Genomic DNA, 16,472 nt, shown 5'->3' on the forward strand with positions numbered 1-16,472 from the left:
AGCACATCATCTACTTGTGACAAATACCTGGAAGAGTTTTGACAGCCTGGAGGGTTGGCAGAAACAGGCCACTGATCTCCGGGTCATTGGGTCACTGTGCAGACCTACCCCATCTGAGAGGCAGTGAGAGAATAAATCCAGCTGTCCTTGGTGATCTCGGCTAGCATAGCATCTACTGTGGGCCCAGACTCTCTGAAACAAAGCTTGCCAAACTGTGGCCTACAGGCCCAGTCTGGCCCACTGAATGCTTTAGTTCATAAAGTTTTATTGGACATTAACTAAACTCACTTGTTTATGTAGTATCGATGGCTACTTTGGTGCTACAGTGGCAAAGCTAAATACATGTGGCAAAAACTTTATATCCCTCAAAGCCTAAAATGTTTACTACCTGGATCTTTGTAGAAAAATGTTTGCTTAGTCTAAAGGTTTCTCACTCAACACAGAGAAAGATCTGTGCAGTCAATCACGCCTATATCAAATTCTAGGTTGTCACATACTAATGCCTGTCCTGCATCAAGTCCCTTCACCTTCCAGGCCCCAATCTCCCTACTTTTATTAAAGTTTTCACACAGAACTGTGGTAATGATTAGCTCAAATAGAACGTGTTAAAGGCCTGGCACATAGTAGGTGTTCATGAAAGGTTAGTCCCCTACCTCTCAGTAAGTACAGACATTCCTCGTGACCTTCAGTGTCATGGCTCTGGCACATAGTAGGCCCATTTCCTGCTTATTCAGGGCTGACTCCCTTTGCAAATTCAGAACTGTAGAAACTCCACAAAGCTCATGGGCTGCAATTTAAAACGTCCCATAGTCCAGTGATCCAAAGATAATTTACTAACCAGGCAGCATACTTGGATACCGTACATCATCTCCCAAAGCCAAACTTGTCCTGCCCAGAGCCAACAGTCAGCTCTGCCCTAGAAATGAAAAATGGGCTCCTGGGAACAACAGATCCTGGATGCAGGAGGGATAGAAGAATTGCCCTGACTGCAGCCCTGCTCCAATCCCACAAATCTCTGCCTCGGGAAGCATTCCCAATGGTGACCCGAGAATCCTTCCCAAGCAGAGGTTTGATAACCTGCAGTAGCCATTAAATCTGTCTGTCTTCTCAGTCAAGCACAAGAAAGACCTCACAAGGAGAGCTGCCCCAGGCCAAGGGAGTGCAAAAGGCTCTCCCACCCCTACATCCACCTGCCCCCTATCTGCCCTCCCCCATCCACCCACCCTCATCTACCTACCCTCCTACATTTCCAGTATCATCTGCTCATGTATTCTGAACTGTTCCCTTCCTTCCTCCAGATTCTGCTTCCAGCCTGTCAGATCTTCTCATCAGGGTTCTGTCCTTTATTCTCCATCCTGCCTCTACTCCAACCACATCACCATCGATATGAGACCATGAATTTCGGTGCTGACTGCCCTGTGCCCAGGTCCCCTGGGCAGTGGCCCTTGTGGCTCCTGCCTGTGACCATCAGAACAATGGCTGGAATAAAGACAGCTATGGGGTTGCGGATGAGAAAACCTAGTGGTCCCTTGACCTCCAGGTCCATAGTCATAATGATAAGTGATCTCTTTTAACAGGGCAGCTCTGCCACCAGGCATCAGTGCCAACTGCAATCCACCATGTCTGGCAGGAGTCTGAGGGCAGCAATGGGCGCTTCTCTTTCTGATGGGATGCACTGCACCATTATGATGGGCTGATTCGTTTCAGCACCAAAGGCAGAAAAAAAATGAAGAGCTCCATGTCTAGAGAAACACATGAGGGACATAAAAAACAGGGGAGAGAAGAAAAGAGAAAATGCAGTGCTGGGGTTTAAATGTGCAATGTTCCCCCACAGGCTCACGTGTCTGGGTACTTTGGTCCCCAACTTGTAGCACTGCTTGGGGAGTTGTAAATCATTTAAGGAGGTAAGCTGGAAGTAGTGAGTCACGAAGGGACAAGCCTTCAAAGCTACAAGACCATCCCTGCTTCTGACCTCTGCTGTCTGCTCCCTGGTACCCTGGGACGGGAGGAGCCTCAGCCACAGGCTCTGCTGCTAACAACTCCACATTCCTCCCACTATGATGCACTGTATCCCATCATACCCATGTTGTTTATGTCAAATATTTTGTCTCCTCTGTGAAACAAAGTACCAAATACTAACAGCAAGTCCTAAAACTAAAGTTTAACCAATAGTTAGTTCATTGTAACAGAGCATCAGGCAGGGGGTAAGTAATTTGTTCAAACTATCCTACTCGAATTTAACAAATAACCATTGAGGGAGGTTACAGTGTTGACTCTGTTTTTTAAATGAGATAATCAAAACTGATAAGACTTAAGAGCAAACATGTGGCTGCTACAAAGTGAAGCCCACACAACCTTCAGTGCCTACCATGCTCATGCTCCTAGCAATTGCATTTCGTCACATGGAGTTACAGTTTGAATCTGGACTGTCCCCCGCGGGCTCATGTCCTTGGGACTAGAGGCAGCTCAGGCACAGCCTTGGTTATAAAGAATTGGGGATCAGACTGGGCTACGCAGTGAGATCAAGAAAAGGAATGGAGGAGTTAGGGAAGTAGAGAATCACCCCTCAAATGCGGGCAAGAGATCAGCATGTCCCCTTAAGGAAGAAAAAAGCCCTGGAACTACCTTTTAGAACCAGAAATGACTACACCTTGACCCAGACTGCTCAGTTACACATACTTCTTGCCCTTTGACCCAATTCTTCTTCTGTTTAAGCTCATGATTGTGTTTAATACCCAAGATGGGCCTGGAGTCACGGGACCACTTTATCTGGTTCTCTTCCCAATATGCTATATTGATTGGATTTCCTTTCTCCGCTTTCACCATTACTCATCTCTTTGGTGGACACATCCGGAGGTAGAACCAATCCCTAGCCAGTTGGTTAGGGTATCTTAAGCCAGAGGTACCCTTCTGCCCTAAAACTCAAGTAGCAGTTTCTTTAGAGACCTATTATACTGGGGTCCATCTGTAGGCTTTGCAGTCGGGGTAGCCCCACAGGTTGGAGAGGACATTGCCTGCCATGAAGACTAGCTAGGGATAGCTATGTCTTTGTAAAGAAAGATGGGCAGTGCACAGTGTGGACTATACAGTTGCTCATGTATTCTAGCTGCACCTCCTGCTACAATCAACGTGTAAACACTTCCTGTGAAGCAGGCTCACATCAAACCCGAGTTGTAGGCTTAGATTCCACTCTTTGCAGCTAAGGCAGCTCCCTGCCGGTGCTCTGTGTCTCTATCTCCAGCTTTCAGGAGCTGCTGCAAGGATTAAACACAGGAAGGTGAGTGAAAGGCTCCGAGCGGCATGCTCACAATTGCGCTCAGTAGCAGGGAGCCTTTTTCCACAGTGCCTCCCACAGCGGCTGAGCCAGCATAGTGAGCAGTGTGGAGACTCAATAAAGCGCTATTGAACAAATTTAAAAATTCATATAGAACTCATTTAAGTTGTTAAAGTAAGGAAGTGAGTGATTGTGATGTAGAGGCCTTTGGCTCTCAAGTACTTGGAATCAAATTGTTATTCTAGTCTCCTATCCCTGCACTCCATGCTAAGGTTATTTGGTGTGTCTGGTGTGTGACTACTTAAGAAGGGGTAACAGCCCCTAATTAAGCCTGGAAACATCACCTTGAGACAGGCAGGCAGGCAGGACTGTCTCTTCAGGAAAACATTTCTGGGGCAGGCTGGGGCCAAAGAGCTGTCAATCAACTGAACACTATGTCTCTGAGCTCTTACACTCAATGAATTTTGAGATCTGGGAGGGAGAATCCATAAAGATCAGTCCTTTCTAAAATTGGGCAGCCCTGAAACAATGGGCCAGAAGGCATGGTCTAGACTCCTGGTTTAGAACCCCCCACCCTTCCCTAATATGTATTAGTCAGGCTCTTTGCCACTCTGACAGATACCAGAAAAAAAATTACTTTAAGAGAGGCAAATTTAATTGTCGCTGATGGTTTTCGGGGTGATAGTTTACTCCATGACTGGCTTGTCCCATTGCTATCAGTCTACAGAAAGGCAGAGTGATGGTGGGAGAGAAACCATGGGAGAGTGAAGTTGTCCATCTCATCATGGCCAGGTAGTCAAATAAGGAAGTAGACAGAGGAAGGGACATGAGTCCCAAAATATCCTTCAAAGTCACACATTCCAGTGATCTACTTCCTCTAGCTGGGCCCCGTCTCCTAAAGTTTCCACCATAACTCAAAATAGCACAACCAGAAAGAACAGAGTCCTCAACACAAATAAGAGCATCTAGGGGGACATTGGTGCCAATGCGCCTATTTTCTGGGAGCTATTTGGCACTGATCTAGCTGTAATTGGCAGATTAGGTACCTTAGTAACTCACCTCAGTTGTTTATTGAGCAACTTCTGCATGCTAGGCATAAGGCAGAAAATAAGAAGAACATGGGCTCTGCCCTTGTGAGCTCATATCATAGTCAAAAGAACAAGGTCAAGAGTGAGAAAACAAATAATAACTACAAATAGCAAGTATAGATGACAAAGACAGAAGGAAGAAAGGGGTGGGGAGTCAGCTCAGATTCTGTGATGAAGCAATGAGTTTTCTTAGGAAACTACAGGGCTGGAGGTGAATTCTAATCATAAAGAAGGAAACAGAGGGGTAGGCAGGGGCCAGGACCACACAAAATAATGCTAATGAATTTAGATTGTGTGGATTTTATTCCAGGTGCAAGAGAAAGCCATGCCCAGGAAAGAGCGGAAGGGGGCCTTGTTCTGTTGTATGATTTGAGATAGTTACTGTGGTTGGCAAGAAAGACCAGAGGTGACCAGAAGCAGAGAGAAGCATTCGGGAGCCCACACTAGTGGCACTGCTACATTGATCCCGTCCAAAGCCCCAAAACGTGACCAAGAAGTTTCCTCCCTGACCTAAGATAACACCGGTCCTGTGCTGAGGTGGAGGCAAGGTGCAGACACACCAACAGGCAATCCTCCAGCCTTTCTCCTCACCTCTCCAGGAATCCCTCTGGCCTTAAGACCTGGTCATCCATATCTAGCAGACAGCCCCGGTTCCAATCTTGGCCCCAAACACATCCGGAGATTTCAATAAACACTTGTTAAACTCAAATGTACTCAGTCACAGTCCCTCAGGAAATTGAGGTTCTGCTGTGGAGAAGGCTCACAGTGAGACAGGAATAATGGGCTCAAATCTCGTTAGCAAAGTTGGAGAACTGAGACATCTCCAAGCTCAAAACAATCATTTCCCTTCTGCTTTCAATATTTTTGCATAGTGCGAAAGTATGCCTAGAGTGGCCAGGAATAATGTGGGCAATTATTCAACTCATCTTGGGCTATCTTTGCTTCTTTTTATTGAAATTAAAGATCATTTGTTCCGTAGTTGTTTCTCCATACAGTCCTCTCTTCCCATCTCCTCCATCTCTACACTGCAGAATCTGCCTTCTCTGATTCACCCTCCACCTTCCTCTTCCACGCTGGATGCTTCTCATGTTTCATCTTTCCTGGGAACCCACAGTGTTGAGTTTGAGCTCAGCAGTTCCCAACTTTTTTTATTTGACATCCCAGTGTGTCTCTAGTCATCTCCAAGGGAGTGGTGAAATTCATTTTCATTTACTTTAATTTAAAAAAGAAATATAGGCCATTTAGCTCTTTTAAGAGGGGGAAATGGGGTGTCAGTCAAACAGCAGGGAGGTGAATCCTGACTTTAGCTATTAGCTTATTGGGTAAAGTGGCTTTCTTCCAAATGTTCCTGGGTCGCTTAAGCAAGCAAAGTGTTTTCTAAGGTCTGAGAGACATTCACTTTTGAGGGCTGGGGAAAGACAACATGAGAAAATTAATGTTTTATTAACTCCATTTCAGAGAAAATGGGAATTCAACAAAATGACTTACACTACCTATCTATTCAGTTATTCTACTCATCAAAAACTTGAGTTTCTAGCATAATCTTGAACCCACTGATAATGATGAAGATGACAATGACCATGACAACAGGTGACATTTATGCATCCCACTCTGCTAGCTACTGCTCTTCAAGAGTTATTTGAGTTGACCTTCACAGTAAGCCCAGGTAAGAAATAGATGATGTGTTGTTTCCGATGTGGAATTCAGCCTGAGAAGAGATAAACAAATCACCCAAAGTCACACAGATCAATGTGGACTTCACACTGCTTCCTTGTGTCCAGGGTGTGAATACGCACAAGGCAGAGCCTTTCCTATAAGAATCTCATGGGGATCGTGAGTAAAACTCACAACCAAGGGCATGAATCATTTATAAAAGCAATAAGAAAGAGGATCTAGGAATATAGAAGAGAGTCGCAGACTCAGCCTAGAAACAGAGCAATCTCATGTAGGAGGATGTGCTCGAAGAAGATGACCACAGTCTCATGGGAGTGGGCTAGGTGGACAGAGTGGTAGAAGAGAGAAAGGGAATTTGAGACAGAAGAAAGACTGTGGGGTCGGGGGAACATATAAGAACAGACCATGCCTTGGAAACAAATACACAGAAACCCTGACACAGTGTTGGATGGGCAGGTGGTTCCCTGGCAGGGGAGGCTAGTGGGAATTAATCCACTGTGGAGACCCATTGGGCAGACTAATAACAGGCAGGACAGGCAGAAACAGATGTGGATATCAGATGGAAGGTGCAGAGTCTTAGACTTGGGTAATTATTCAACCCATCTTGGGGTATCTTAGATTCTTTTTACTAAAGTTAAAGATCATTATTAATTCTGTAGTTGTTTTTCCATACAGCCCACCCTTCCTATCTCCTCCATCTCTATACCACAGAATCTGTCTTCTCTGATTCTCCCTATACCTTACTGCCCTGAAGCAGCTACATATTCACTGTTTGAATTGGGGGATGCTGAGCACAATGTAGAGAACCATCTAGAAAATGGCTTGCTCCATGTCAGAATACCATGAAAGGATAAAAGCTTGATCCCAAGAATTGTCCATCAGAGAAGACAGCAGATATTTGAGAGATGTATGCAGGCAGGAAGAACTGGGGCTGGTGGTTCCCACAGAGGAATCTAAGAATATTGGTCACTACTTCCCAAAGTTCCCTGGGATTTTACTTTTATTTTTCTTGTGATGATGAACTTTGATGTTTTCTGTATGCTCCACAACTGAGAGGCAAACAGGGCTGACAAATTGACAAAGTTTGTGGAGCCACAGTGAAAACAGAGGCTCTGACCAACCACAGTCTTCCTGCAAGTGACCCTTGCTAAGGTCCTTGTGTACCACTGCCCAACCACCCTCCATCAAGATAGCACATCCAACCTGTGCTTGTCCTGGAAGCCAGTCAGTCTGACTCTGACAGCACAGGAGTATCAGACTAAGCTGTCAACACTGACAATTGATGGCTGAACAAGACAATGCAACAAGTTAAGAATCCCATCAGAGGCAGCCACTTTGCTCTCATCCCAGAAACATGGGAAAAGAAAACTATTCACCTCTCAGTATCCACATGCTGACAGGAGCAAGACAGATGGCTAGGAAAGTTTAACAGAAAATTCCTAAAAGTTAAAACATCCTATCAGTCTTCTGTTGAAAAATTAATATTCATCATAGAGAGAAGAATCCGTATCTGTATCTAATACATGATCTGTAGAATTTGTGAAAGTGCAATCAAAAATTAGCACATGGGTAGACAGATATACCTTAAAAGTTCCAAACAGAAGCCCATCACTTAATTTACATACCTAAAAAAACATCTTTCCAATGTATTCCCCAAGTAGTTGGAAATTGAGACTAAGACTGTAAACTATGGCATAACGTTTACCACCTTACTGTCATTGAGTATTCAGTGCCCGAGATACAGGTAAACCTAAGGCATGAGGTCTTCACGTACAAATCAATTCCCACCACCACTACCAGGACCAGACACATTGACAGAGGCAGACTGGGTCTGAGCTCAAACCCCCAATGATGCCATTGTCATGAGACTCTCAATTTGCACGCCCTTTGTATTTCTGTTCAAGTATTTCCTGGAGAAATCTCTCTGAAAAGTAAGCTTCAGTCTCTTGGGGGCAACAGGATTCTTCTTTGGTGTCTAAAGATGCTTTAGGTAGCAGCATGTGGCCTGTTAACCCAACTAAATGAAAGCTAGCAAACCTGGTTTGCTCTTTCTGTGTGCAATCTTAGATCAGTCAAAGAAGCTCCCCGAGCCAGTGGCTGCAGACAAGAGTGATTGCTAACCCTTACTGAGTTATTGTTGGGCCATCAGCTTTATCTAATCATTGTACATGGCTTATTGCAGACCATTCTCCCACATTACCGATGAGAAGGTAAGGCTACTGTGTTAGTCAGCTTCCCATCACTGTGACAAATGTCCAAAGCACTCAACTTAAAAGAAGAAAGGTTTATTTGAGTTCATAGCCTTGGAAGGTTGACTCTACAGTCCAGACTGGGTCTGTTTGGGGGGCCTGTGATGAGATAGGACATCTCATCATCATAGTGGTAGAAGCTGTTCCTAGGGTAATTGTGACTCAAAAAGAGAGAAAGAGGAAGGGATTAAAGTCCTAATATTCCCTTCCAAGGCACACTTCCAGTGTCCTAACTTCCTTTCCTTGGCCCCACCTCCTAAAGCCCCATCTTGAGCTTGGGGCCAGTCTCGCAATGTATGAGATTGGGGGAGACACTCAACATCCAGGCTGCAGAAGCTGATCCAATGGAAAAGATGAGCCAATGAGCTCAAAATTTTTATAGAGACCGAGCTCCAAAGTTAAACATAAGGCAAGCAAAAAGGAGTACACCCAGCTCCCAATTGGGACTGGTTCATTAAGTCCTGACTGCAGGAAAACTTAAGTAAGTAGATAGATGGATAGATAAGATTAGATAGATATATAGAAAGATAGATAGACAGATAGACAGACAGACAGACAGACAGAATGGATGGATGGAAGATGGAGGATGGATGGGTGGATGGATAAAACATACATACAGTAGATATAGATAATAGACAAATAGAATGAATGGATACATGAATACATACATGGTATTGATGGATGGATGATAGAGAAATAGATAGATAGGCAGATAATAGATAGATAGATAGATAGATAGATAGATAGATAGGCAGATAATAGATAGATAGATAGATAGATAGATAGATAGATAGATAGATAGGATGGATGGATGGAGGATGGAGGATGGATGGATGGATACAAACATACATACAGTAGATATAGGTAATAGACAAATAGAATGGATAGATAGATAGATAGATAGATAGATAGATAGATAGATAGATAGGATGGGCGGACAGATGGATGGACAGACGGACAGACAGACAGAGTAGATAGTTAGGTAAGTAGATAGATAGACAGATAGGATAGAATATGTCGGTAGGTAGATAGATGATAGATAGACAAAAGATTCCTATTTATTTCATAGCATCTTTTACCAGTTGGAACTGTATTCCTGCAAAGGAGTAAAAGACAATTTTCAAGAATATTCCTACTTAAAAATGTAGCAAATTATTTCTTAAACTTAAACATTTCAAGGTAATTTTGATTTTATACTTTAGAGAATCAATATAAATGAATAACAAAATGGAATAATGTTCTGATGGAAAAATAATAAAAGTTTGTCTGAATACAGTACAGATATTAGAAGAGTCTTGGATCCCTATCATGTGATCCTCAATATGCCTGAAGACAGCCCACTCATTGGTAGTTCAGGCTCCCTCCCACGGAAGAGCTCAAAACACTGGCTCCATAACAGTGAGCTTGGCAGGAAACATGGCCTCCCAGAAAGGGTAATGACTCAAATGCAGCCTAAATGAACACAAGAACACCACTAAATCTGAGGCTCAGCACCCTGGCTATTCTGCAAAACAAAGCTTTATCATGGGCTATCCACAATAAAGCAGTTCCCTGAACTCTGAGGGCAGTTCACTCATTTACCACAGATGTGGGGACAGTTAGTATGCTCCATGTACCTTGAAAGGGTCTGGGGACACAGCAGGAAGATAAAACTGTCCTTGCTCTGAGCTCATATCATTACTTTTTCAATAAACAAGTATATAAAAATATATAATTTTAAGCTCTAACAGAAAGTACATTTACCTTTGTATCTACAAGTTCACTAATACCCTAAAAGTAACTTCAAATAAAAATTAGGCCATTTGCTTCCTTTTTATAAAAAGTGGATTTATCAAAATGTAATTTATAAATGATACAATTCACCAGTTTAAAGAGTACAACATAACTGGGTACAGCGGCAGACACCTATAATACCAGCTCTTCAGAGACTGAGGCAGGAGGATCATGAGTTTGTAGCCTGCACTAACTGCACAGTGAGACCCTGCCACAAGAAATTAAATTTCATTAAATTAAATAGAGGCCATATTCCAATGGTTTTTAGTATATTCACAGATATGTACAGCCTTTATCACAGTCAATATTAGCATATTTTCATTACAAAGGAAAATCCCATACTCTCTGGCTATCACCCTTCAAAGCCCTCAATTTCCCCCAAATCTGAGTAATCACTGATATACTTTTGTTTCTATAGTTTGTCAATTCTGGAAGCTCTTCATTAAGTTCAACACAGAAATACAGATGACCCAGCAAATGGAGTCCTAGATCGACACTCCCAGAGAATTGAGCACAGGTGTTCAAACAAAAACTTGAACATGATGCAATCATAGAAGCGCTATTCACAATAGCCAAATATGGAAATCCCCATGTGTCCATCAAAAGATGATCAAGTAAACAAAATGTGGCATCAATTGATCAGGCCTAGCCTGGACAGCCAAGAGCACTGTGGGTTTCAGGTTTTCAGATTAGGAATGATCAACCTATAAAGTCCAAAAAACTCCAAAATACAAACACTTCCAGTCTGACAAGGGATACTCCATCTGAACACACACATTGTGCACCTTAAGTAGAACACAACTCAGGAGTGAACTAGAATGAGCTGTTCAAACGCATGCTGCAACATGGATGAACTTTGGAAATATTATACACTCATCACTAAGGCCAGATATTATACACAGATTCCATTTCTATCTATGTCCTTTGACCTGCTTTCTCTTGCAAGATTCCTTCTCCCTCTTCCCTACCACTCTCTGTTCCATGTGGAGAAGGAGATAGCAAAGCTGTACTTTGGTTGCAAACGGGTAAATTTACTAAGCATGGAGCCAGCAAAAAGAAACAGGACAAATATCCAGCAGCAGATAAATATCATTATCTAACAGGACACTTAAACATCCATCAGAAATGACTGGGAAAATCCTGCCAAAACAGTTGAACTGGAGTTCTGAACTGAGTGATTTCCTGGCAGAGCAGAGTAGTTTCTCCAAGGATGGGCTTTCTTCCTCTGTTCTTACCACAGGCGTTTTTATATATTGTGATTAATAACAGTGGCCTCCAAGAAGAGTCTTTCCCTGTAGCTGTACTCCAGGGTGCAATGTTTTTAATACTGCCAGCCATTTGCTATTCTCCTCTCTCTCTGTTACAGGGCCACAGGGGCAGCCTGACCCAGGACAGAAGTTTTGAAGGACACTTGGAATAAACATGCTTGAGTCTGAGATGAAGAGGGCCCTCCTCAATTCTAGAGGCCACTTTCAACAAGTACAAACAGTACATACTCACCTTCATTCTATCCAAGGTCACAGCCCCTGGGTTCTGGTGCTCATAATGGGAGCAGGGCCACATCCTCTGCATTGGGCTCTTGCCATTGAGCCCTTCCTTGTAAAGCACCCCATGTACCAGATGTATAGCAGTTTTTCTACAAACAAATCTAGCCAAGTTGACTAAAACCCTAGACAAGTATCACGGTAAAAGTAATGCCCTAGTATCACAGACACACCCAAGGACAATAATCCACCATTCCCACAATAGATGCTAAGCAATGCAGCAGCATCATACAGCTTTGCAAAGTTCCTCGGGTCCTACATGCTTCTGTACCCTTTTGTTAATGCCTCTATATTCTGTTCCTGCCCGGAACACCTGTCTTTGCCTTTCGTCTAGAAATAACACTCCATCTTACAGATAATTCAAACCTTCCACTCTTTGGTCAGCATCTCTATGCTCCCTTGGCCTGGCCTGCTTTTCTGATACTGTGATAAACACCATGACCCAAAGCAACCTAGAGAGGAGAGGGTTTATTTCATATTACACTTCTAGACAACAGTCTATAACAGAGGAAAGTAGGGTAGGGAACTCAAGGGTGGAATCTGGAGGCAGAAACTAAAGCAGAAACCATGGAGAGATGATGTTTATTAGCTTGCTCTCTAGATTGCTCAGCTAGCTTTCTTCTACAGCCCAGGTCTGCATGGGTAGGGATGGTACTGCCCATAGTGGGCTAGTCCCTCCTATTTCAGTTAGCAATCAAGAAATGCCCCAAGATGTATCTGCAGTCCATTCTGATAAAGATAATCCCCTATTGAGATTCCCTCGCATTTTAGACTGTGTCTAGTTGACAGCCAAAGCTGGTGGGAAGATTCACATATCAAGCAGTTTAGCGACCACTTCTGGAAGACAGGAATGGCATATGCTCACTGCTATATCCTCTGGAACTTGCACAAATGCTGCCTTGCATATCATAAGTTCTCAGTAAATATGATGGAGGGGGAACACAGGAAATAGGAAAGGAATATAATGTGTATATTTCAATAAATCTGTCGCTATTTCATGAAGCGACCATGATGCTGTCTGAGCACAGAAAGCTTCCATCTTCTTTAGACCTTTTTCAGATACTCCTCCAATCTGAGCAGGCACAAAAATTAACAAAAATAAATGGGCCAGTAGATGGCTCAGTGGGTGAAAGTGTTTGCTGCGGGCACAAGTCTGATGACGTGAGTTCAGTCCTCAGAAATCAGGGTGGAAGGAGAAAACTGACTCTCAGAAGTTGTCCTCTGACCTCTTCATGTGCACTGGGGCACACCTGTGCCAACACACACAGACACACACATTAAAGATATTTAATTAAAGATGGATAAGCATACCGAGATAGTAACAGGAGCAGTGGCAAGGAAAACCCCAAGAAGCTCCAGCCAGGGGAAGGTCTAGTCAGGAATGGGAAGTTCGAGCTTCAGCCCTGGTCAATTTAGAAGTTTTATATCCAAACCTACTTGTAACACAAAACAGAAGCTGGTGGAAAAGGGTGACTAATACATGAAACTGAGGATGTTCCAAATGTTTTAAAGTCTCTAGTCTCCAAAATCTATGAACTTACAGGCATTTGCTATTATGTCCCTCTTCCAAGTTGATGAGTCTCAGGGATATTCTTTCCTCCAATTTCCTCTCATCATAAGACAATATGACTCTGTGGCCTCAGAGAGCCTCTCTTCTCAGATAGGAAGCCACAAAGGAGAAATAATGGACAACCCACTTGCCTTGGGGTGGGGGGAGCGGGCAGCATGTTGGTTTGCAAATTATTCAAAAGGCCCATCTACTTCCAAGTCTCTATGCTCCTTGGAAGGGAACAAAAGAGGGTGAAGCAATCGCAATATGCATGAGCTCAATCACAGGCTTTATTTTCAGAGATAAAAATGCAAAGGTGTAGTTCATGATGATTGAAAGCAAAAAATAATAAGTAGTGACATTCGAGATTGGTCTTGATCACTCCTAACTGATTTCTAAAATCGCCCCATCACCCTACCATTATAATTTCTTGCTAATTACTACAAGCGATTTTATTAATATACTTTTCAGCCTCATTAACTATTACCTTGGGCCTAACATTAAAAATGATGAGGCTCAGTAATCTTAATGAGCATCAGAGTTGCACCGACCCCTGAAAAACCCCAACAACAGAGAACTAAATGCATAGCTGAGCTATTCCGTCCCCCAGGCATATAGAAAAGCAACTGCAGAAACACAAAAGAAATGATATGTACAACCCAAAATGAAACCTGACTTGGAAACTCACAAGGTTGGCATGGCCTCCTCCGGGTCCTGTCAATTAAGGGGCAGGGAAAGTGGAAAGAAGACATTTGAGTTCTATCTCCTCCTCCCCTTTCACCCTGGATGTAAACTCAACATCAATCAGCACATGGTGAGCCCATATGAAGTCTTTCCTGGGACTCTGACAGCCAGAGCTACAAGTGATTATGGACCGGGCAAGAGGCAAGGCAAACTGGAAATGAGGTATTCAATGCACTAGCAAACAGAAATCCACAGCTTTCTTAAAATGGTTGTGGAGACATGAAGGATGGGCAGCCAGGGAGCAAGGAAGATAAATTTTCTTTTTCTCTCCTCTCTAGCATGACCAGAATGGTCTACATTCCTCAAGAAGCAAGCTAGGCAAGACAGTGAGGCCAGCTTCCCAGTTCTCAGGGTAAATTATTTATCAGGAGCTGAATTTAGTGCTCTCAGGGCTAAACTGTCAAACCCGCCTGTCTGACGGCAGTTGTACTGTGTGGTCTCAGGGCTGCTTGTGTTTTCATTAGTTTCCAGGTTAAAAATGAATGGGCAACAGTAAATGTGGGGTTGGATTAACAGGCTAGCCCAGATTTATGGAACCCACCTTCAGCCAAGATGCCAGAAAGAACTTTCCATTTGTCCAAGGTCAGTAAACTTAGCACAGTGTTAAGTGCAGGAATCTAATTTGTCCACTAATGTAGGGATGAGAAGGAACAGAGACTGTTTGGAGGGGCAATGATTTATCTAGCTGCCACAGTAAGGGCCAAATCAAGAATATGAAGTCATGGATGGCACCCATTACAACTGCCATCAAAACTGTTAAGTTGAAACGCGGACTTTAATGAGAATGGAGGCCAATATAGCCACCCACCAAGGGATTGTGATTTCTTCATCCAGTGTATGGTGAGGTCAACTGGAGGGATGCGGTTACCCACAAAGAAGTATATACTTCCATTCCCATCCCACCTGCCAATCAAACTGGAATGGAAGTGAGAGTCCATGGCCTTCTACACATGATTTCTGTAAATTGTAAATCCAATGCTTCCCCGACCCCACCCACTATTCCCCCTCACAGACTTCCCTGTGTGACACTGCATGGAGAAGAATTCAAGATCCTAAAAGACTTGGCCCTATATCTCCAAATCACCTTATAAAGCAAAGTCTTTCAAAGACAAAACATGGTCACATACTCTGTTAAAACAAGGTATAAAATTTTATTATGTAAAGCTTCTATTCAAGAGGACCATTCATTACAGCACCTGGCACTAACCTAAATAATACAAGCAACAATTCTACTGTTGAAGGAAGACTCTCCTATATATATTGAGCCCAAAGCAAAAGTGAGAACCCAATTTGGGGGGAGGTAGTTGTTGAACACTAGGAGAACATTTACAAATCAAATAAAAATAACAATCATCTACCAATTTGCAAACTTGCATATCAAACTCAGATTAATTGCTGCAGGTCCCTAGGGAGGAAAGATATTTTCGTAAAGGTTAACTTTGAAAACAAAAATGAATATTTTCACAAAAGAATTTCTTGCTCAAGTGTCCTATTCTGGAGTCCTTTTATCTTAAAAGTGAAAGCAAAATGAACTATTGATACATGGAAGAACTTTGATGAGCCACCAGGGCATTGCAGAGAGGGAACAAGGCCAAACTCTGAGGCTTGCAGACTGTCTGGTCCCATTTACATAACGTTCTTGAAATGGCATAATTACAGTTGTGGAGAACAGTGCCCAGGGGTGAGAGACAGAGACCTGTGTGGTTGTTAACAGTAACACGAGATAACTTCCTGATGGGGTGGGTCAGCTGTCCTTCTTCTTGGCTGCAGGGTAAATTATCTAAATGTAAACACGTGATTACACTTCACAGAACTAGTGATACAAGGAGAAGGAGAGAGGCAGAGGCGCGAGAAGGGAGGAAAGGGAGAGGAAGAAAGGAGAAGTAAAGGAAAGTAGGGTGGAGGGGAAGGGAGGAGAGAGGAAAGGGAACAAAAGAGAAAAGGAGAGGAAGGGAGAGAAGGGGAGGGGAAAGAAGAGGAGGGAGGGGAGGGAGGGAATACAATAAGATCAATCTGAGACCAATTTTCTCATTTTGACAGTGAATTCTGATTGGATACTGCCTTTAGGGGAAGCCAAGCAAAGGATTCGGAGAACTCTCTACAAGACTTCTGCAACCTCCTTTGTACTTAAAAAACTATTTCAGAACAAAACATTGCCTTTTTTTTTTTTGTAATTGTACTAGCAAAGCACTGGACCATGTAGTACTAAGACAGCAAACATGCTTGCTATCTACCAACTGGGTAACCTCTGTGTGACACCTAGGGAGAGTTTAGGAACTACTAAAGAGAGCGCTTGAATAATTAGATGCTGGTCTGTCTGCATTTCAGAGTTTAAGGAAGCAGACATGAGGGACCACATTTTGGTTGGTTGGTTCTCCCCTGCCTGCTCAATGCCTCACCCAATGCCTAGTACAGAGAAATATCCAGAAAATACGTGTTGAAGGTACAAATTACTGAGACAAAATAAAGATCATAACCCGTGCTTTGCAGATGGCGCAAAGCTACACAGGGACTTCTATGCCCTGCCCTTCCATCCAGCAGAGCCAGGCAGTGACAGCAAAGGCACCAGGACTTCTA

The sequence above is a fragment of the Peromyscus eremicus genome, chromosome 4 (assembly GCF_949786415.1).
Source record: "Peromyscus eremicus chromosome 4, PerEre_H2_v1, whole genome shotgun sequence".
In the NCBI taxonomy this organism is placed as follows: Eukaryota; Metazoa; Chordata; class Mammalia; order Rodentia; family Cricetidae; genus Peromyscus; species Peromyscus eremicus.